A 23,100-nucleotide genomic window follows, 5' to 3' on the forward strand; every position below is an offset into this window, starting at 1 on the left:
TAGCAAACAAGCACACTCACTTCCCATGGGAGTAAATCCTAGGGGCACAGAGTCTTGTCCAATTTGGCAGATGGACGTGACTCAGTATAATCCTTTTGCCTCTTGGAAATACATTCATGTCTCAATAGACACCTTTTCAGGCTTCATCATTGCTACCCCACAAAGGGGTGAAGCCGTGAAGGACGTCATTAATCATTGCATTTGGCCATTCGCAGCACTGGGACGCCCAAAAGAATTAAAAACGGATAATGGGCCTGCTTACACGAGCGCGGCTTTTGCTGCCTTCTGTAACAAATGGTCCGTTACGCACAAGTTTGGCATCCCGTATAATTCACAGGGCCAAGCCATGGTAGAGCGTGCTAATCAGACCCTTAAACACGCCCTGGACAGGTACAATTTGGCTCAGGGAAAACTTCCCCCTAGCCTCCCGCTGCTGCAAAATAGGCTTAACCTTGCCCTCTATACGTTGAACTTTTTGAACCTCACTGGCACCCCACCCACCTCTGCAGCGACTCGTCATTTTTCTGTTTCTCCATCTGCAGCTGTCGGGATCTTTTGCAATGGTCAAATAACTTTGCTTCACATTAAAATCAACCTGACAAGGTAGCCTAACGACATTGAATACCACATCCTTTGTTGCGCTTGAACACCTGCTGTTTATGCAAGAAATGCTAACCACAGAGCCTGTCCAGAGAACTCCGGACAGGAGAGAAAAAACCACATCCTATAGAAAGCTTTAACCAATTATATGGCTGTATGCTAACCTGCTTAGTTCTGCCCTGCAAAAAGCAGGTAACCAATCATGTAATCACACGCTGTATAACGGAAACTTTTTTGAATGCCTTCTGGCTTAATAAAAGCAGGCTCCAGAACACATTCGGGGCTCATATCATCTCACGGAAACTTTGCTGTCATTCTTTTATTTCATCCCATGATTGAGCCCGCCCTAATGCAGCTGGCAACGCTGCATGCAGCTTCTCCCCGACCACAGGTGTACTATAGACAACTTCCTGATCCTGCCTGGCGAGGCCCGGCTGACCTGATTTCCTGGGGAAGAGGCTACGCTGCTGTCCGCCACAACGACCACATTATTTGGGTGCCAGGAAGACACGTAAGACCATATCACTCGAAAACAAAAACAACGGACATTTCTCCACCTGGCATCGATATTTAACCTAAATATAACGCGTGCATTTGTACTCTGGGTTTTTGTACTCCTTTCACACATTCTTATTAACATCAACAGTAAGTTCATTAAACCTGGACACAGTGATGGTGATACATTGTGGTTACAAAACTACATGAAGGACATTCAAAAGGTGGTCACAGTATTAAATGCCACAAATTGCTGGATTTGTATGCACACACCAGGACAATCTGGCAAAGGAGTACCTCTGCACTCAGTCCCTCTGAATGAGACAGGATGGAGTGACTGGGACCAAAACAAACCTGAATACTTCTCCTCTATTCCTGGATTCAGTAACAAGACTCTATTCAAAACGCAAATACAATCTCGCGGTGAGGCATTGATTTGCTTCTCCAGACCAAAAGCCGCTGACAGCACCTTCTTGGGAAACAACATGAATTGTAAAAAGGTGGTTCCCTTGCCTGAATGTTGCATGAAATGTGCATTAGGAAGAAACACCACTGCAACACAATGCCAAAACTCGTCAACATTAGGCGGAATAGACTGTACGTGTTGCATCAACAAGACTGTTACGAATGATTACTCTCAAGTTCAAACAGAGGGAGGCCTCGTAGCATGTTTCTGGTTTAACATTATGAGGAAATGGGAAAATGACACCGAAACCTCAGCGCACCCCCTTTTACCTCTGCCCTACCACATTTGGTTATTGTGCGGCAACACGGCTTATCGCCAGTGGCCAAAGCATTGGGCAGGTACCTGTACTTTGGGTTGGGTTATCCCCACAATTTATAAAATTGATACACTCCCTCAAATTCGACTGCGGAACAGAAGGGATAGTAACCCCTCGGACTCTGGGTTAACCTTGGGAGGGAACCTAGACACACAAATCTCACGAGCCATCATACCAGCTATAGGAGTTGCCATGAACTACCGTGACCTGCATATTTTAAACAACTGGAGTGTTGCAATGTTTAATGAAACTATTAAATCTCTTAAGTTAATTAATGAGGAACTGAATGAAGTTAGAGAAGTCGCTCTCCAGAACCGCTATGCCCTTGACATTCTCTTGGCAGCACAAGGAGGTGTCTGTGCCTTAATTCATTCTCACTGTTGTGTATATATCCACGATTACAAAATTAACATTTCCGGCACTGCACAATACATGGAAGGCATGATTCGGAATAATCCACTACAAACTGATGGCCCCGGAGCCATTGACGTATGGGGAGCTTTATGGTCCTGGTTACCTGATGGATCTTGGCTCCGCAAGTTGATTCCTACTATTATAATCATTATTGTTTTGTTCATTTCTCTTTGTTGTTGTATTCAATGTATCCCGTCCTTAATCGCTATGGCTAGGAGTTTTTTTACCAAAAAAATCAGCAAATCAATGTTATTACTTCAGTTAATAACGGAGAACAAACCCAGCTGCTGCAGAAACCAGATTTCGTACTCAGCAGTGACGAGGAATTGGAGGAGAAAAACTCTGAACGCCGTAGCTATACGCACATGTCATTGGACGAAGAAGAAGACGTGCTTTAAAAAATGAAAACAGAGATGATGTTGGAATAATTGATCAAAACTGGCGCCTTCTTGAGTACGTGCAGGCTGACACGTCAGCTGGAACACATACAAGGAAGTAGGAAGAGAGTCAGCTGAGTGTTACGTAGGAATGACTGCTGTATTAGTTATAATCATATAAGGGCATAACTGCTGTATATGTAATCCGATTGCTTGCCTTTGTACCACCCCAATTCCCTGCCCAATAAAAGGGACGTTCAGAGTCAGATCTGGGTGCTCCCATCCCGAGAAAACTCCTGTGTGTGTCTTCTCTGATTCGGCCTGTTTCATGGGAGGCCCGCCAGATGCATCCTGCAGGCCGCAGAGTGGGGGAGCTGCAACGGCTGGGTGGATGCAGCCCTGAAGCCGAAAGAGGCTTCCTGGGGACTCAGCTTGGGGTGGGGCTGCCCCTCTCCAGCCTTCATCCTGTCCCTCCATGGGGAAATGTTCTCTCAGCCCAAACTGCGTCTTGTTTTAGGGATGCATTTTTAGCTATCATACGTCCAGACTGTTTGTGCCTTGTCCCATAATGCCCTTGGGGATAAAGTTTAGTAAGCTGAATTGCTTTTGCCTTGTCCTTAAACCTCTATATAAACTCAATTATTGTGGATCGTTTATTGGGGATTTTATGACTCTACATTTCTGAAAAGGAAATACATTTTTCTCCTTCTCTTTCTAACAGAGGATAAAAGATTGTGAACAAACGTTTACTTGCAAGACAACTGCCAACAGATAGTAGAAATTCAGCCTAAGGCAGGAGCCGCCACAAAGCATGGAGCCTGGGAAAATCTGGAATCTCCCATCAGATGCAAGCAACACTCCGAAAAACCACGATAGAACCCATGAATGCTCCGAGTGTGGGAAATCCTTTGCTCTCCAGTCCCTCCTTTTGACCCACAGGAAGGTCCATGTGGGAAGTGGATCCAGTCTAGGTTTGGAGGGTGAGAAATCTTTCTCTGGGAAAAACTCCAAAGATCTCAGGAGCCCCACCACACTAAAACTCCATAAATGTGAGGAATGTGACTTATGCTTTGGTCACAAGTCAACCCTTCTTATACATCAGACAATCCACACTGGAGAGAGACCCTATGAATGCCCAGAATGTGAGAAACGATTTGTAAATTCTTCTGAACTTCAGAGACACCAGGAATGGCACAAAAAGGAGAAACCCTATGAATGTGGGGAGTGTGGGAAAAGTTTTGCTAAACAAAGAGACCTTCAGGTTCATGAGAGAATCCACACAGGGGAGAAGCCATTCAAATGTGGGGAGTGTGGAATGTGCTTCTCTCAAAGACAAAACCTTGGAACCCATCAGAGGCTTCACACGGGAGAGAAACCCTACAGATGCGTAGAATGTGGGAAATCTTTTGCTTTAAAGGGAGCCTTTTGGAGACACCATAAAACCCACACGGGGGAGAAGCCACATCAGTGCAACGAATGTGGAAGATTTTACCGTACCTCATCAGCCCTTAGACGTCATGTGAAAACTCACACGGGGGAAAAAAACTACAAATGTTTGGAGTGTGGGAGAGAATTTGCTCAGTCATCTCACTTTAAAAGTCACAGCCGAATCCATACAGGAGAGAAGCCTCATAAATGGTCAGAGTGTGATAAATGTTTTTCACGGAAATATTCTCTTGTGATGCATCAGTGAATCCACACTGGAGAGAAACCGTATAAATGTCTGGAGTGTGGAAAATGTTTTGCCCAACCTTCAGCCCTTCGCATCCACACCCGACGTCACACAGGAGAGCGACGTCACAAGTGGGCAGAGTGAGAGAAACCATTGCAAATCCAGATTAAAAATGCACCAGAAAATCTATACCAGAGAGAATCCTGTGTAGTTATAGACAATGTGAAAACATGTTTTTTTTCAATGTCACATAAGTCACTAGAAAGATCACACAGTAACAGAAGGGAAATTCTAATAAATGTTGGTGTGGGGAAAATATATTTTTCCTATTGAAATAACCACAAATCCCATCAGAGAGAGTACCCAGTGAGGCAAAGGGACTTAACCGGTAGCTAACTTTTGGTGCAGTTTGGCACACCTGGGAGAGGCTGGCCCCTCCCCTCCCAGCCCCTCCTTTTCTTGCCTCAACTGTCTTTGTGCTCATCCTCAGGCACACGGCCCATCTGCTCTTCCCCAGTTCTCCCCCGCCTGCTTCCCTCCTTCATGCTCATCCTCACGCCCGTGTCTCGGCTCTTTGCCCATTTTCCTCCCTCGCCTGCTTTTGTGCTCGTCCTCATCCCAGTGGCCTACCTTCTCTCTGCCAGTTTTCCTCCCCCGCCCGCTTGCCTCGTTCGTCTTCATGTCCATGGCCCAGGTGCTCTTCACCCATTTTCCTCTGCTGCCCGCTTGCCTCCCTCGCCCGCCTTCAGGTTTGTCCTCACGCCCACGGCTCAGCTTTTCTCTCCTTTGCCTCCCTTGCCCGCTTGCCTCGCTCGCCTGCCCGGGCTGCTCGGCCAGACTGACAGGTGCTTAGCCCAAGGTAATGCTGGCAACTATTTCCTTGACTTTTCAAGCAAATGACTGCAATGGAGGGAAACTAACCCAAGGAGAGAAGTAACCTAGAACTAAAGAGAACTTTCCTGACAGAATAATTAATCGGGAACAACCTTTCTCCAGACGTTATAAATTCTCCAATGCTGGAGGTTCTTAAGCAGAGATAAGACAACCATTTGTCTGAAATGGTTGTAGGAATAGAGGAAACGTTACGCAAACTGCCATGATCTCAGTGGCTTTTAAGCTATGATCTCACCCAGCAGAGACAGGCCGTATCGGGGAGTTATGTGAGATTCAACTCTGGCTGGGATGGTCTTAGAGATTGACAGGTAAAATGTACCAATAGGCTGCTGCTGTTGCTACCCCTGCTTTTGCTTTGCTTGTTAAAACTCTATAAAAGCCAAATAAACTCTGCGTAAGGCAGACAGACATTTTGGACACCAACTGCTGTGATGGATTTCTGAAACCTACAGAATAGGACAGGGGTTGGCAACCTTCGGCTCTGGAGCCACATGCAGCTCTGGGCCCTCTAGTGCGGCTCCCGGCCATCCTGGCGTGGCAGAGGGATGGTCAGAGTCTTGATGAAGGAGTGAAGCGCCCCTAACAGCTTTCCGCCTTCATCGCGCTACATTTGCTGTTGCCGCCAACAAAGAGGGCTGGGAGATAACAGCGTGGGCGGATCTTCTGGGGTGGGGCCTCCTCCATGGGTGGTCTTCCTCCTCCCTTGTCAGCTGGATCAAGAGAAAGAAGGGGGCAGCGTGGGGAATCACTCCCCTCCCCCACTGAGTGCCAAGTGCAACAGCCTAGTGGGGAGGGGGGAGATGGCCTGGCAGAAGCGTCCCCATTGGCGAGTTGGATGGCGGAGAGGCCGCAGTGGGACCTCCAGATGTGAGCTACCGCCTTGAAAAGCACCCGTTGCCTGTGGCTTCCCCGATCTTAGCTCCTTCGCCCCAGTGAGAGCTATGTCTCTACTCACTGTCTTTTCCTGTGCCTTCCCTGGGCAGAGATGCTGAGGACATGTGAGGAGGTGGGGGGAGCAGAGGCATCTGGGCTACTCCTCCCATTCTTTAGTAGAGGGTTGGACTAGAAGACCTCCAAGGTCCCTCCCAGCTCTGATTAAATAGGATTCAAGCATCTCCCCACCTCCCAAAGATCCCAGGAAGAAAAAAAAAAAGACAAGAGGCAACTGGACTTTCTTGTTTTCTTTTGAAGACGTTTTGCTTCTCATCCAAGAAGCTTCTTCAGCTCTGAATGGATGGGGAGGGGGGGAGGGAGAACTATTTGAGAGGCTGCCAGCAAAGAAAAGGTGTGTGTGTATGTGTGTGTGTGTGTGTGTGTGTGATCGAGAGAGAGAGAGAGAGAGAGAGAGGGAGGGAGGGAGGGAGGGAGGGAGGGAGGGAGGGAGAGAGAGAGAGAGAGAGAGAGAGAGAGAGAGAGAGAGAGAGAGAGAGAGCTATTCTACAAAGCCCCAGAGGGCAGGAGAAGAAACAATGGATGGAAAGTAATCAAGGAGAGAAGCGACCTGGAGTTAAAGAGACGCTTCCTAACAGTTAGAACAATTCATCAGTGGAAGAGCTTTGCCTTCAGAGGCTTTGGGTTCTTCATCACTGGAGGCTTTTAAGAATCCCTTGTGAGGAATGGGATAGGATCTCCTGCTTGAGGAGGGGGCTGGACTAGAAGACCTCCAGGGTCGCTTCTCTTCGGATTCCTGAGAGTAAGGGGCGTGGTTACTTGCAGAAGGCGGAGCCCGAAAGGAGAGCAGAAGCTCCGCCCCGGCCTCCCCGTCTCCGCCTGAGCCTGCGCGTTCTTCCCTTATCTGTTCTCTGCTCCGCATGGGCTCTGGAGTCCTCCGGAGAGGATCGGACAGTTGGGGCTCCTTCCGCTGCGGTCCCTTCCTGCCAGGAGGGCTTTTCCTCGCCCGGAGAAAGGTAGCTGGAGTGGCCCCTCGGCCCCACTTCCCCAGAGGGTCCCTGAGCCTGCGAGGCTCCCCGGATGGGAGGGCTGGGACTGGGCGACCCTGGGAACAGAGGGAAGGCTCCCTAAAGACGGGGCTTTCCCCCTAAGGATTATGGGGGGATGGAAGGGAAACCTCCAGAGAGGCTCCTCGCCTCCCCCGTTCAGTTTGGGGGGTGGGGGGGTTCTTTAAGGGGGGGGAGTTAAGTTGCTTTGAACTGAGCTCAGGATCCCCCAACCCTGAAAAGGTCCTTTTCTCTTTGTTTTTAATCTAAAGAAAGAGAAAAAGAGAATGTCCTTTGTTTGCCGAACAAAATCTTTAAAAATCCAGTTATTATTATTGTTCTGTTTTGTGCTGAAGAGGCTGTGATGTAAAGGTTCACACAGGACCCCTTTGAGAGCCCTTTGGAGTGGAGGATGATCTTGGTAGGGAGCTGCAGGAGGAGGGAAAGGGAAATGGGGGGAGGGGAAAGGAAGGGGGAGGAAAAGACGAGCTGTGAATGAGAGAAGGGAGGAAAGAGGGAGCGGAGGAAAGGAAGAGGAGATCTCACTTTTTTCAGTGCCGTTGTTACTTTGAACGGTGACTAAATGAACTGTTGTAAGTTGAGGACTACCTGTACTCATCCAAGGCCGGTGTCAGTCTTCAGCTCAGAACTTAGGCACCCCTCAGCTAAACCACGATTAGTTTAACCATAACCTGTGGACCTCACCTGCAGGAATGAGGGTTAAGGTCCTTGGTGGAATCAGTCAAGTGGTTGGATGGATGCAACACCTAAAGCCAAGAGAAAGTGAACAAGAGTTGGAAGGGGCCTTAGAGGTCTTCTAGTCCAACCCCACTGCTCAAGCAGGAGTTCCTCCACCATTCCAGGCAAGTGGCTCTCCAGTCTTCTCTTAAACACCTCCAGTGATGGAGAGCCCACAACTTCTGGAGGCAACTCTTCCTCTGATTAATTCTTCTCACTGTTAGGAAGTTTCTCCTTAGTTCTGGGTTGCTCCTCTCCCTGATTAGCTTCCAGCCCCCGACTCATCTTGGTCTCTCCCCTCTTCACTCTTTCCGGAGTCTCAACGTCTTTTTTACATTCTGGTGACCAAAATTGGATGCAGTTCCAAGGACGGAGCCCAAACTCTCACCTGGGCAGGTAGGAGGAGCCAAAGGATGCCATCAGCCTCCTTTTCATTGGGTTAACCCCAAAATGAGTGTAATGAGGACTCACACTGGAGGGGGCTATGAGACTGATGGGGAAACCCACCTGCTCCTTGCACTTCCTGCTTCTCCCTCTCCCCCTTTGCAAATTGGCATTATTGTACCTTCATTGTTTATCCCATCGTTTCTCTTTATCATTTTAGTCTTCTGACACTTTCATGTCTCCACTTGTACTGTTGCTCCTTGGCAAGATGGATGGCAAATAAATTTAAGAAATCAATGAATGGCACAAAAGGAAGTATGGTCCTATCAAGAGAAGGAGGAGGCTGAGCTGTGAAATGGAGCCCTGCAGAGAGAGGCAATGGGCCTCCAGGAAGCCAGGATCAACTAGTCATTATGGGCCTTGAGGAAGTCAGGATCAACTAGTCATTATGGGATGGAGCTCATAAGTGGAAAAATCAGAAAAAGCGAGAAAAGGGGATGCGAAATGGGTTGATTATTCTAAATCCAGCTCTCTTTCCTTCTCTTTTGCTTGTAATGATCCCATAATTTTTGGCATTTCCTATGGGGAGTCCTCGCCTTGTGACTAAAATTGGGATTGTTATCTTGCTCGTTTGAGCAAAGTGTTCATTATGTGAGATGCCACTTGACTGCTTTGCTCAAGAATTGTAATTCTGTAGGTGGTTAAGCGATTTCACTGGTCGTTAAATGGGTGGAGTACCAGGTGAGAAACATGGATTGCACCACCCTCCACTTAAGGACCCTCAAGTTCTTGATGTCTGTTGTGGAGCAAAGTGGTTGGGTGACCCCTTCACCTAACAACTTCTTCAACCTAAATTCCAGTCCTGCTTATGGTCATATATCAAAGACTAGCTCTAGTTTAAACCTTTCTTTTCCACTTTGTCCTAGGACAAGAACTAAGGGGGAAAAGATAGAGTCAATGAACAACGGAAGAGTTTGCCTCTTAGAGATGTGGGGACTCCATCACTAGAGATTTTGTGTAGCGTGTATTGTGGACTCCTGAGCTGGGCAGAGGGTCGGGCTGGAAGACCTTCATGATCCCTTCCAAGGGAAAACTTTTGTGATTCTCTATATTTCACAAAAGGAAATCTACTTCTCCTTTTTCCCCCACTCATCTCTCACAGTGAGTAAAAGATTGTGACCAAAGATTCACCTGCAAGGCATCTATCAACAGACAGCAGAAAATCAGCACAAGGCAGCAGCCAAGAGGAAGGATGGAGGGGGGGAAACTCCTGGATCCCCCATTAGACACGAGAAGCACTCCAAAAAACCACACGAAACCTCATGAATGCTCAGAGTGTGGGAAATCCTTTGCTCGCAGGTCCCTCCTTTTGACCCATAGGAAGGTCCATGTGGGAAGTGGATCCAGTCAAGGTTTGGAGGGCAAGAAATCCAACTCTGGGAAAAACTCCAAAGATCTCAGGAGCCCCCCAAAACTAAAACCCTATAAATGTGAGGAATGTGACGTATGCTTTGGACGAAGGTCACACCTTCTTAGACATCAGAGAATCCACACTGGAGAGAAATCTTATCAATGTCTGGAATGTGGGATTTTTTTCCGTGAAAAACTCACTCTCAGAAACCACGAGAGGATTCACACAGGGGAGAAGCCTTACAAGTGTTGGGAATGTGGGAAGAGCTTTTCTCAGAAAGTACATCTTTGGTCCCATGAGAAGAGTCATGCAGGAATCAAACCTTACAAATGCTTTGAGTGTGGAAAATGTTTCACCCAGAGTTCAACTCTTCGGAATCATTGGAAAACACACACAGGGGAGAAAAATGAAAAGTGCCTCGAATGTGGGAAATGTTTTACCTTGAAATCAACTTTGGTGCGACATCAGAGACTTCACACTGGAGAGAGACCCTATGAATGTCCAGAATGTGAGAAACGATTTGTGGATTCTTCTGAACTTCGGAGACACCAGAAGGGGCACAAAGAGGAGAAACCCTATGAATGTGGGGAATGTGGGAAAGGTTTTGTTACACGAACAGTGCTTCGGGTTCATGAGAGAAGCCACACAGGGGAGAGGCCGTACGACTGTGGGGAGTGTGGGAAATCCTTTACCCAAAAACAACACCTTGCAAGGCATCAGAGGGTCCACACAGGAGAGAAGCCATACAGATGCTTGGAATGTGGAAAATCTTTTGCTCGATCTGCAAACCTTTGGATACATCATAGGACGCACACTGGGGAGATGCCATATCAGTGCAATGAATGTGGAAGATTTTATAGTACCCCATCAGCCCTTAAAACTCATGAGAAAACTCACACGGGGGAAAAAGACTACAAATGTTTGGACTGTGGGAAAGCATTTACTCGGTCATCTTTCCTTAGAAATCACATCCGAATCCATACAGGAGAGAAGCCCCATAAATGCTCAGAGTGCGATAAATGTTTTTCTCAGAAACGTACTCTTTTGAAGCATCAGCGAATCCACACTGGAGAAAATCCCTATAAATGTCTGGAATGTGGGAAATGCTTTGCCCAACCTTCAGCGCTTGGAACAAACACCCAAAATCACACAGGGGAGCAGCCTCCCAAGTGTCCAGAGTGTGAGAATCCTTTTCACAGCAAATCAAAGCTAAAAATACATCAGAAAGTCCATAGCAGATAAATCTCTTCAGCGGTGAAGAATGTTGGGAACACTTTTTTTCAACAGTCACACCTTAACGTTTACTAGGAACTTCACACAAGGTCAGAAGGGAAAATCTACAATTTTTTGGTGTAGGCAAATATTTTTCCTAGTTAAGCAACCTCAAATCCCATTAGAGAGTACACAATGAGGCAAGAAGGCATAGGTATGGGGGGTGTGAGGCTGTTTGGCTCACAAAGCAGCATTAGACACTTACCAGAGTGATTACACAAAAGAGTTATCAGTCTGTGAGTATATATAATGTTTTGCAGAGTACAGGTAATTCCCAACTTACGACCACAACTGGAAATGGATTTCTGGTTGTAAGTTGTTAATAGTCATAAATCAAGGCACCCAGGTATTATTTTTATCTTTTACTAGACCTTTATTGATCAATGAAGAGAACTGGAGATTTAGAGGGGAGAAAATGGAGTGGGGGGTGGAACGAAGATGCATCTGATGCTTTATTTAGTGACAAAATTTGAATTTTACAGTCTCCCAGGCTGTAATTTTCTGTGCGCACGCGCCTGTTTTCCACGGCGTGGAGCAGCGGCGAGATTCTGCGTGGCGAGCGATGATTCCAGAGGCCATCCGGGAAGATGAGGAACGCGAGGGGAGACCCTGCCCCCCCCACTGATGGCCCCCGGAATCATCGCTCGCCGCGCAGAATCTCGCCACTGCTCCACGCCGTGGAAAACAGGCGCGCGCGTACAGCTCTGTCAGTCTCTCTCTGATTCCCTCTCTCACTCCCTCTCTCTGTTCCTCTCTCTGTCTGTCTGTCTCACTCACACACACACACACTGTGGTCACCTTGTTGAGTGTTCCAATCACATTTGAAACACTCAACAGCTGGCCTGCATTTATGGTATTTTATGCTGCAAAATACCATAAATGCAGGCCAGTTGTTGAGTGTTTCAAATGTGATTGGAACACTCAACAAGGTGACCACAGTGTGTGTGTGTGTGTGTGTGTGTGTGTGTGTGAATGAGACAGACAGACAGAGAGAGGAACAGAGAGGGAGTGAGGGAGGGAATCAGAGAGAGACAGACAGACAGACAGACAGACACACACACACACACACAGAGACAGAGAGGGGGAGGGAGGGAGAGAAAGATAGACAGACAGAGAGAGACACACACACAGAGTGAGTGATTAAGTGAATGAGTGAGAGACAGACACATCCACACACACAGAGTGAGTGAGAGACAGACAGACACACACACACACACACAGAGTGACAGAGATGGGGGAAGGAGGAGAGAGAGACAGATAGACACCCAGAGAAAATGACAGAGGGAGAGAGAGAGGGAGGGAGGGAGAGAGAGACAAAGAGCCAGAGAGAGAGAGAGAAAGAAAAAGAAAAAAAGAAAGTGGGAGAGAGAGATGAAATTAAAAACAACAACATACAAACCTGACTTACTCAAACTATCCAAGGAAATGCAAGGCCAATGTTCACATTAGTGGTTGTGACTTTGTCAGTCATTGTCAGGATGTAATTTTCTCTACATTGTAAGGCAAATTTTACGGAATTTAACGTTATCGATAAATAATATCGTTCTAAAGTTTTTGTTTTATTAGTTGTGTTATTTGTATCCTCCCGACCTATGTGGATACTTGCATGCAGAATATTCTCAATAAAAACTTATTGAAACTAAAAACAGTGTACCATCCTATGTATTTTCGGTTTTAAAAATGCGGCTCTCAAAATAAATTTCAATCGTGGTTTTGGCGAGATTTGGCTCAGTTGAAAAAAAAGGTTGCCCACCACTGTCCCAGGAGATCTCTTCTTTGACCAACAGCCCCAATCCAGCCCAGGAATGGATGAGGTTCCTTCAAAAAGGATGTTGGGAAGAGAAGTTCCATGGACTGAGATAACAAGGGGCTCTTTGGCCAGAGCTGGTGTGGGGTCATTGATGTCCTCTCACCTTGGTTGTTTCCTTGCAGACATTTCATTACCCAACCAGGTAGCATTATCAGTGCTAGGTGACGTCATTAGCATTGATGTTTTTACCTAGTTAGGCAATGAAATATCTGCAAGAAAACCACCAAGCTCAGAGAGCACCAAAAACCCTGCAGCAGTTCAACCCTAGCTATTCTGGAGCTGAGATCTCTTGGATCCTTGATCCTTCTCCAGCGTTTTTGGTACAATCCCCATAGAGAACAATGCAGGGGTCCAATCCAGTCTCCTTTTTCAAGCATCCATCATAAAGTTCAACTCAAGCAAACGGGATTCTTGGCTGATGGAAGAAACCATCCTTCTTGACTAGTAGAGTCAGCATTATATTTGTGAGGATATTGCACAATATTCAATTTAGTGTGAACACCAGGTTGGGTTTCAAGTGGCCCCAAATTCAATCCATCTGAGGCTCTTGTGTGTGCAATTAAGGGAACTGTGCATTCAGTTGTGACTTTAACCATAAATTTATACTCTTGTTCTTTACTGGGATGTTTCATTATTTTCCGGTGGATTCGAGGGAGGGGTAACACGTGGGTATTAACACAGCCTGATTGGTCCATAGACTGAGAGAAAGCTGATAAAGGCTCCTGCCTTCCCCTTTACTTCCCAGTTTCCTCTCAGTCTTTCGGTCCTAGCGCTGAGAAAATTCTTCTACTGGTAGGATTGGTTTTAAATTTCCTGGAAATTAATTCGATTAATTGGGCATTTTAAATTCCAAATTGTAGGCTGCGGCCCAGAGACAGTCTCCCTGTCCAAGCGGTTGGGGGAGGGCCCCATGGGGCAGCCTCTCCTCCCCCCCGTGGGCCATTGGATTCGAACCGGTCCCCGGGGTGCGGGGGTGTTGGATTCAGCTTCTCGCAGCCGGGAGACGCCCGCTGGCCCTTCCGGCGCTTTTAGAAGCGCGCGAAGAGCCCCGTTAGCTGCCGCTGGAGCGGCAAAATTCGATTCCGCGCCGTCCCAGTTCTCTTAAAGGGATGCGCGTGTGTTTTTGAGGCATGCGGAGGCTCGTTAATGCAGAGGAGCCTCCGCAGTAAAAGAAACGAAAGCCGCGGCGTTTTAGAGAAGCCGCGAAGTTTGCTGTAAGCTGGGGCTGGGAAGAGGAGGTTTCTTCCATTTGGGAGCCTCCTCGTGGTCTTAATTGGCTTCAGACCACTGGAAAACTATGGGCGGCCATTTTGAAAAAGTACAGGCGACCATTTTGTTTCCTTTGTGTCTCAGAGTTGCGGGCGGCCATTTTGATTCGCACCTTGTGTGCTTCACAAGCCTCCGGTGAGAATTGGGAAATAAATACTGAAAAATAAATAAATAAATAAATAAATTAGGGAGAGTCAAACAAAGCAAACCTCACCTGTTGCCCAGCTGTATTCATTGTGAAGTGAAGACACGTGAGTGGGGCAATAGCGAATGTGCCGGAGGCTAATCTTCCTCAGGACTCCGAAGGTGCTCCTATAGAGGGGGGAGAGGCCCATTTGAGCAGACCCAGAACCAGGGCTGCTTCATCCCAACCAGGGGTCTCCCAGCGTTCTTCCAGGGCCGCCACCAGGGGTGAGCAAAGGAGGCAGAAGGCTTTGGAGAGGGTGGTCGCTAGGGCAGAGAAGCAGGCTCAGGGGGCCTCATCTAGGCCTAGATCTAGGTCTCCAGTTAGGCCTGTTTCAGCCCGACCTGTGTCTTCCCCCAGGGGATTCAGCCCATCTTCTCCCTCCGCATCCCCTGAATCTACCAGGGGTTTCGGGCAACCTAGATCCCCTTCCCCTCCAGCCCCTCTGACTCCTATTGGGGGAGGGGAAGATCCTTTGGAAGGTACATCCAGATCCTTCCTTTCTGCTCCAAGGCTGGCTCCTCAGCATCCTGATCCCCTCCAGGATGACCTTGAGGATTTGGAGCTCTTGCCAGAGAGCATTAAGAGGCTCATCTCGGCTGCTGTCACTAGAGGCATAGCTCAGAGAGACAGAGCCTCTCACTCTAGTAGATCCCTGGGGCGCCACTTATCTAGAGCTTCTTCCCCATCAGTTGTGAGTGAAGCTTCTACTCGAGGGGAGGAAAATTATAATGATTTGGGATTTTCGGAGGACGAGGATTCAGCTCCCCCGGAGAAACCCTCCTCTTCGGCGTGGTCCCGTGGTCCCGGCTCCATCTTCGGCTCTTGCAGTGGGCCTTGATCCCATACCAGAGGAAAAGGATGAGCAACTCCCTGAGGTCTCTTCAGCTTCCGCCATCAGTCCGAGCGTCCCTCCAGTGGTGGCTATCTCCTGCCCTGAGTCGAGGCAACACGTTTTGGGAGCCGGACAGAGTGACAGTGACTACAGACTCCAGCCTGTTCGGCTGGGGAGCGCTGATGGGGGCCAGGATGGCGCAGGGTCGTTGGTCCGCGTCAGATCTCCGACACAACATCAATTGGTTGGAGCTGAAGGCGGCCCGTCTGGCCCTGCAACACTTCAAGGAGACTGTGCGGGGACGTCACGTGTTACTTCTGACGGACAATATAGCCACGAAGGCCCACAACAACCGTCAGGGGGGCACGCACTCCTGAGCCCTCTGGTTAGAGGCACTGAAGCTGGGGGTGTGGGCGGAGAAACATCTGGAGTCCGTGGTGTCCAAACACATTTCCGGGGACTCCAATCATCAGGCGGACTGGCTGAGTCGTGCGACTCTCGACAACGGCGAATGGAGCCTCCATCCGCAGCTGTTCCGGAAGTTTTGTCAGAGATTTGGCACCCCGCTGGTGGAGCTGTTCGCTACGCCACGCAACGCACAGCTCCCGAGATTCTTCTCCCGTTTCCAGCGCCGGTCGGCGGAGGGGACGGATGCGCTCCGGAGCAGCTGGCCTCGGGGCCTTCTTTATGCCTTTCCTCCCATTCCCCTTATCCCAGGGACCATCAGGAAGGTAGTGTCAGAAGGGGCTCATGTCATCCTCCTGGCTCCCTATTGGCCCAGGAGACCATGGTTTGCGGACCTGGTGCTTCTCTCAGTGTCCCAGCCATGGAAGATTCCTCAGGAGGAGGTTGTTTTGTGCCAGGGGGTCTTGATACATCCGGAACCCCAGTGGCTCCACCTGACCGCCTGGCACTTGAACGGCAGCTCCTGAGGAAAGCTCACCTGTCCGCCAATGTCATTGAGACTTTGGAGGCCGCTAGGCATCCTTCCACCACCAGGATATACAACTCCACCTGGTCAGCCTTCGTTAGGTGGTGCAGACCGTTAGGCCTAGATCCCACCAGAGCCTCAGTGGCTAACGTCCTAGACTTTTTGCAGAAGGGTCTGGAGGGCGGCCTAGCGCCTAATACCCTGCGCAGGCAGGTGGCCGCCCTAGCAACGGTTCTGAAGGGGGAGGGAGCCCTTTCTCTCTCACACTCCCTGCTTATCAAAAGGTTTCTAAAGGGGGCAGCTAATATTCGGCCCCCTCCTATACACAGGTTTCCCACTTGGGATCTCCCCCTGGTCCTCAGGGCTCTCACAGGTTCCCCTTTCGAGCCTATCAGGTCAGTGCACATGCGGCTGCTGACACTCAAGGTGGCGTTTCTGGTTGTCATCACGTCGGCTAGACGCATTTCGGAGCTGGGCGCCCTGTCTTCCAGGGATGACCTTTGCATTTTTCACCTAGATAGGGTGGTTCTCCGCCTTGACCCTTCCTTTCTCCCGAAGGTGAATTCCCCGTTCCATAGGGCTCAGGAAATAGTTCTCCCTAATTTTTGCCCGGCCCCTTCCCATGAAAGGGAACGTCTCTGGCACCGTTTGGATGTTCGCCGCGCCTTACGCGTCTATCTCAGGAGGACGGCGGAGGTGCGGAGGTCTGAGGCCCTATTTATTTCTTTTCAGCCGGGGTCTCTAGGGGCTAGGGTTTCCTTGGCTACCATAGGAAGGTGGATTCGTCAGGCCATTGAGTTGGCCGACCAGGCTTCGGATAGGGTTCCCCCGTTGGGGATCACGGCCCATTCAACTCGAAGTGCAGCCACCTCGGCGGCGTGGGCCACCAGGGCCCCCTTTGAGGACATTTGCAGGGCTGCCACTTGGGCTTCCCCGACTCCGTTCATTCGCCATTACCGTTTGGACTCCTTTGCCTCTGCGGAGGCGTCTTTTGGCCGTAGGGTCCTACAGAGGGTGGTGGCAGACCCTCCCCCGGGGCCCTAGTTTTCCCTCCCTGGGACGTAGCTTGGGTATGTCCCACGTGTTACCCCTCCCTCGAATCCACTGGAAAACGAACGTTGGTCTTACCTGAACGTCCATTTTGGGGGGATGAGAGGGAGAGGTAACTTCCCGTCCTAGGTAGTTAGCGTAGGGCTGGGGGAGGGCAGGGTGGCTCCTGGGTCTTCTTGTGCTTCCTTTATGCAGGTGCTGTACCTTCGTCTTCGTGGAAACTGGGAAGTAAAGGGGAAGGCAGGAGCCTTTATCAGCTTTCTCTCAGTCTATGGACCAATCAGGCTGTGTTAATACCCACGTGTTACCCCTCCCTCTCATCCCCCGAAAATGGACGTTCAGGTAAGACCAACGTCCGTTCTCCATATATCAGGTTAAACTTTTTTCTTGCCTTTTCCAAACCCAATTAACCTGTTTTAATTGTAAATGTAAATTCTTTTAAGGATATGTATTCTTTATTTTGATATGTCACATACCACATTATGTTAAATATACTTCTTCCCAAGTTTTTTTCCAATTTCTCCACCAATTACTTCTGTTTTCCATAGAAATATCACTTCAGATAGTGTAAACGTAATGAGAGATTGTTGGGGGATTTATTAAGGGCACTAATCAAGACCTACCTTAACTACTCCCTTAACAATTTTAACCCTGGTTGATCCTCTCCTCCTCCTCTGTCTTCCATGAAATGGCGTCTCCTTCCCAGCTGAATGCAGCATGTTTTACAAGATGTTTTACTTTGGAAGTGATGTTTTTCCCTCTTGATCCCCAATTCTAGAAATGTCCTTTATGCCATAGCTGCTGATGTGCTCAGAGGTTGCCTTCTGCCCAACTCCTATTGGCCAGATCATGGCTGAGAGTGCTGAAGGCCCCAGGCCTCCCCTTAAAGCCCAGGCCCAGCCTACCATTGCTGTCTGTCAGAGCTGCTTTGCATGGCCGGGCTCAGGCTTCCAGGGGTGGCTGCAGCTTTGCATCCCACTTTAGTAGCTCCCCAATTTATGGGTGGCATGTGTCTGTCCTCCCCCACTCCAAAGATGACCCCACGACCATTGCCTGCACCTCCCCCCACTTAAGGACCTCCAAGATCAGTTAATGATTGCAACCAGAAGTGTGGGATGGTGGCTGTGGACTGAAATGCTCATGTGACCCCTCACCTAAGCACTGCTTCACTGAACAACCGAGGTTCCAGTCCCAATCATGGCCATACACTGAGGACATCTCTCTTAGAGATGTAAGGGGTCCTTCATTTTGCCTCGGGTGCACTGAGGATCCTACGCTGGGCAGAGGGTCAGACTAGAACAGTGATGGCGAACCTATGGCACGCGGAGCCATTTGTCAGGACACGCGAGGCGCTGCCCTGTCAGCTGCCCAGCGTGCATGCGCACTGGCCAGCTGACTTCACCTTTTTAAAAGCTATTTTTCGCCTTCCCCAGGCTCCAGAGGCTTTATAGGAGCCTGGGGAGGGCGAAAAGAGCCTCCCCCCCCCGGAGGCTTCAGGGACCGTCTGGAGGCTTCCCTGAAGCCTTCGGAACGCTTAAAACCACCCTCCGAGCAAACCAGATGTCACTTCCGGTTTGCTCGGATGGTGGTTTTAAGTGCTCCGAAGGCTTCAGGGAAGCCTCCAGACGGTCCCTGAAGCCTCCGGAGGGCCTCGGGGGGGGAGGCTCTTTTCGCCCTCCCCAGGCTCCTATAAAGCCTCTGGAGCCTGGGGAGGGCGAAAAAAGCATGTAAAAAGGGGGGGTCGTGTGTTGTGCGCGCATGCGCGCTGGGGGGGTCGCGCATTGCATTATGGGTACGGCATGCCCGCACATGACCCCCCTGTGCTCCCCCCACTTGTGGCACGCGAGCCAAAAAAGGTTCGCCATTGCTGGACTAGAAGATCTCCAAGGTCCCTGTCAAGGCTAAGATATTGTTATCTTCTCCGTGTCTGAAAATGAAATGTAATTCTTCACTTCTTTCTCCTTCTAACAGCAGGTAAAAGATGGTGACCAAAAATCTACCTGCAAGGCAGCTATCAACAGATAATAAGGCAGAAGCTGGAATAGAGCATGGGAAACTCTTGGATCCCCCGACAGACACAAGCAGCACTCGGAAAAACCACAAAAAATCCTGTGAATGCTCAGAGTGTGGGAAATCCTTTGCTCTCCAGTCCCTCCTTTTGACCCACAGGAAGGTCCATGTAGGAAGTGGATCCAGTCAAGGTTTGGAGGGTGAGAAATCCAACTCTGGAAATGAAGCAAAAGGTAACAGAAGCTCCTCCAGACTAAAACCCTGTAAATGTGAGGAATGTGCCTTATGCTTTGCTCAAGAGTCAGACCTTCTTACTCAACAGGAAATCCACACTGAAGAGAAATCCTACCAATGTCTGGAATACGGGGAATTTTGCGGTGGAAAAGCCAGTCTCAGAAAACATGAGAGAATTCACAACAAACCTTACAAGTGTTGGGAATGCGGGAAGAGCTTTTCTCAGATCGGAGGTCTTTGGGCCCATGAGAAGATTCATGCAGGAATCAAGTCCTACAAATGCTTTGAGTGTGGGAAATGTTTCACCCAGAGTTCATCTCTTCGGAAACATGAGAAAACACACAGAGGGGAGAAAAATGAAAAGTGCCTTGAATGTGGGAAATGTTTTACCTTGAAATCAACCCTGGTGCAGCACCAGAGACGTCACACAGGAGAGAGATCCTATGAATGCTCAGAATGTGAGATCCGGTTTATGCATTCTGCTAACCTTAAGAGACACCAGATGAGTCACAAAGGAGAGAAACCCTATGAATGTGGGGAGTGTGGGAAAAGTTTTGTTAGACAAACTGAGGTCCAGAGTCACGAGAGAATCCACACTGGGGAGAAGCCATTCAAATGTGGGGAGTGTGGGAAATGCTTCTCCCAAAAACAAAACCTTGTAAGCCACCAGAGGCTCCACACAGGAGAGAAATCCTACAGATGCATAGAATGTGGAAAATATTTTAGGCACCAGGGAACTCTTTGGACACATCATAAAACCCACACAGGGGAGAAGCCACATCAGTGCAACGACTGTGGAAGATTTTATCGTACCTCATCAGCCCTTAAAAGTCATGTGAAAACTCACACGGGGGGAAAAAACTGCAAATGTTTGGACTGTGGGAAAGCATTTGCTCATTCATCTCACCTTAATAAGTCACAGCCGAATCCATACGGGAGAGAAGCCCCATAAATGCTCAGAGTGTGATAAATGTTTTTCTCAGAAGCGTACTCTTTTGAAGCATCAGCGAATCCACATTGGAGAAAATCCCTATAAATGTCTGGAATGTGGCAAATGTTTTGCCCAACCTTCAGCACTTTGCATGCACACCCGAAGTCACACAGGAGAGCAGCCTCCCAAATGTCCAGAGTGTGAGAAACCTTTTCACAGCAAATCAAAGCTAAAAATACATCAGAAAGTCCATAGCAGATAAATCTCTTCGGCGGTGAACAACTTTGGAAACTTTTTTTTATAGCCCCATCTTATAATTCAGCCGGAACATCACAGAGTGATAGAAGGGAATTCCTACAAATGTTTGGCCTGGGGACAGTGTTTTTGCTAGGGAAGCAACCTCAAATTCTCTGAGAATTACACAATGAGGGAAAAGGCCGTAAATATTGGGAGTGTGAGGATGTTTTGCTCTGAAAGCAAATATATTACCAGAGTGATTACACAAAAGTTATCAGTTCATGAGGAGTATATATAATGTTTTGCAGAGTACAGGTAATTCCCGGTTTACAACCACAACTGGGAATGGATTTCTGGTTGTAAGTTGTTAATAGTCATAGGTATAGACACCCAGGTATTATTTTTATCTTTTACTAGACCTTTTTTGATCAATGAAGAGAATTGGAGATTTGGAGAGGAGAAAATGGGGTGAGGGGTGGAATGAAGATGCATCTCATGGCTTATTTAGTGATAAAACCATGTTGAATTTGCTGGCTCAGGATGAAGAAGAAAAGTTATTTTTTACTATCTTTTGGGGAAGGTTATTTTTCCTTTTATCACATTGTGTTTGTCATATGTGCACATGCTTACATGCTGTATATTCCCACACAGTCATACATAAAGATTTTATATAGATTTCCCCTATAAGTAGTTCCCATTGTCAACTTAGTTTCTTCCCCACAGTTTTTGCCATTTGTCTAGTTCTATAGTTATCCAAACATTTTTTCCCGTGCTATCATTGTCTCTTTTATCTGTTCATCTTCCATTTTTAGGCTTAACAAAATAAAATGTGTATTTTCTTTATTATCTTTTCATCTACTGCTAACATTATTTGATCAAATATGGTTTGTTCTTTATAGAAATCATATTTTAATATCTTAATATCTCGATTGTATTTGCATATGTGGCCACCATGATAGGCTCACACCTTGATTCTGTAACTCTCGTTGGGTTTTTAAGTTTCCCTTCCACATTCAGGATATCTTTATATGTTAACTTTTCCCCCCAGATTTACTACATTTGGATGGATAAATGCTTCCATTGTTGAGGGCATACTGGTATTTCCCTGTAAATGTTTCCTTCCTTTCCCATACTAGGAGCAGAGCATTTCTTATCTGATGTCTTTGGGAAAAACTTTGGAGTTTTCTATTTATCACACCATAAAAAGGCACTCTATCCTAATTGGAGACAGTGGCCTTCTAAAAACAGTCACCTTCTGAATCTTAAGAGTTATCCAGTCTCTCACCCATGTTAATACAGAAGCTTGATAGATAATAAAGCTCCCAATCTGCTAACCCGAACCCCCCATTGTTTTTAGATTCTTGCAACATTTTCAATCTTATATTTGCTTTTTTCTCTTGCCAAGCGTATTTCAGAACTATTGTGTTTAGCTCATCAAAGTACTTCCCTCCCTTATTTTTATGGGGATCGTTTGGAATAGAAAAAGTAGCCTCGGCAAAATCTTCATTTGTATAGTTGCAATCCTTCCTACCATTAATATCTGCAAATTTTTACGTTTTTCCAAGTCCGCTTTGATTTGTTGTAGTGGTTGTGTATAATTGTCTTCTTTGATTGTTACACATCTTGCTGTCAAATATATTCCCAAGTATTTTACTTTCTTAACTATTTGTAGATCGAATTTCTTTGCCAATTCATCTGTTTTTCTGCAAGATTTTTAGCTAAGATGTTAGTTTTGTCTTTGTTTCTTTTCAGTCCTGCAACTTTCCCATACTCTTCTCTTTTTCCCATTAATTTGGGCCCCCCGTTTCCAATGGTTCTTCTAAAATAAATACTGAATCATCTGCCAATGAAAAGAAAAAGAAAACTTGCTTTGAGGACTCAGCCAGTCTATCTACTTCCCCCCTTCCTTCCCCCTCTCAGGGCTTGTGGCAGCTCTGAGACAGCCAAAGATGGCTTCAGCCAGGTTCCCTTCAGAGTGGACACAATGCAATGCTCAATCCCTTCTCCTTTTCCCAGCATCCTCCGTAAGCTTCCGCAGGGGAGCAAGCATGTTTCCTGGATGCTTGAAGAAACACATCTCTCTCGACTCCTGGGTGTTTCTAGTAGTCAGCATTATATGTGTGACAATATTGTGCAATATTCAATTTAGTGTGAATTGTAAATGGATACCACAATGTGCTTCATGTGACCCAAAATTCAGTTATTGTGAGGTAGTCCTGTGTACAATTATCTTTTTAACCTTAAATAAATAAATCTAGTCCCAAACAATTCCACTTATCTAATCTGGGAGAACCAATCTTGCCTAGTGGTTAAAGCCCTGGGCTAGAAAGCTGGAGGTTGAATTCAAGTCCCTCCTGGGCCTTGGCCTCCTGGGTGACCTGGGACCAGTCACTCTCTCGGCCTAACCCACCTTGGGTTTTTTTTCCTTGAAAACGTTTCCCTTCTCATCCCAGAAGCTTCTCCAGTTCTAACTGAACGGTGGAGGATGGAAGGATTGATATTCCTTGCAGTCATTTAGTTCTGAATCAGGGTGCAAAGGGGTGTGGAGCCTTCCTGAGGCTGCTGAAAGGACCCTGTTGTAGACCGTAGGAGGTGGGGGGTTTCCTTTCCACCCCCCTCTGTTGTGGGAGGGC

General features: G+C 47.7%; 1 protein-coding gene across 3 annotated transcripts in view; it reads left to right on the plus strand.

Annotated features, from left to right (window-relative positions):
• The first annotated feature begins 7,004 nt into the window (after positions 1–7,004).
• Positions 7,005–23,100, plus strand: part of LOC309398147 (uncharacterized protein) — a 46,651-nt gene continuing 30,555 nt past the window's right edge. Inside the window, exons 1-3 of one of the 3 annotated variants that reach the window (XR_014176354.1) lie at positions 7,005–7,141; positions 9,456–11,026; positions 19,027–19,290. The gene's annotated coding sequence lies outside the window, so the exon portion shown is untranslated. Of the gene's footprint in view, positions 7,142–9,455; positions 11,027–19,026; positions 19,291–23,100 lie in introns of those variants that run through there. The other 2 variants (XR_014176355.1, XM_081964749.1) reach the window with 2 other exon arrangements.

The sequence above is a fragment of the Natrix helvetica genome (assembly GCF_964273705.1).
Source record: "Natrix helvetica genome assembly, chromosome: 1".
NCBI lineage: Eukaryota > Metazoa > Chordata > Lepidosauria > Squamata > Natricidae > Natrix > Natrix helvetica.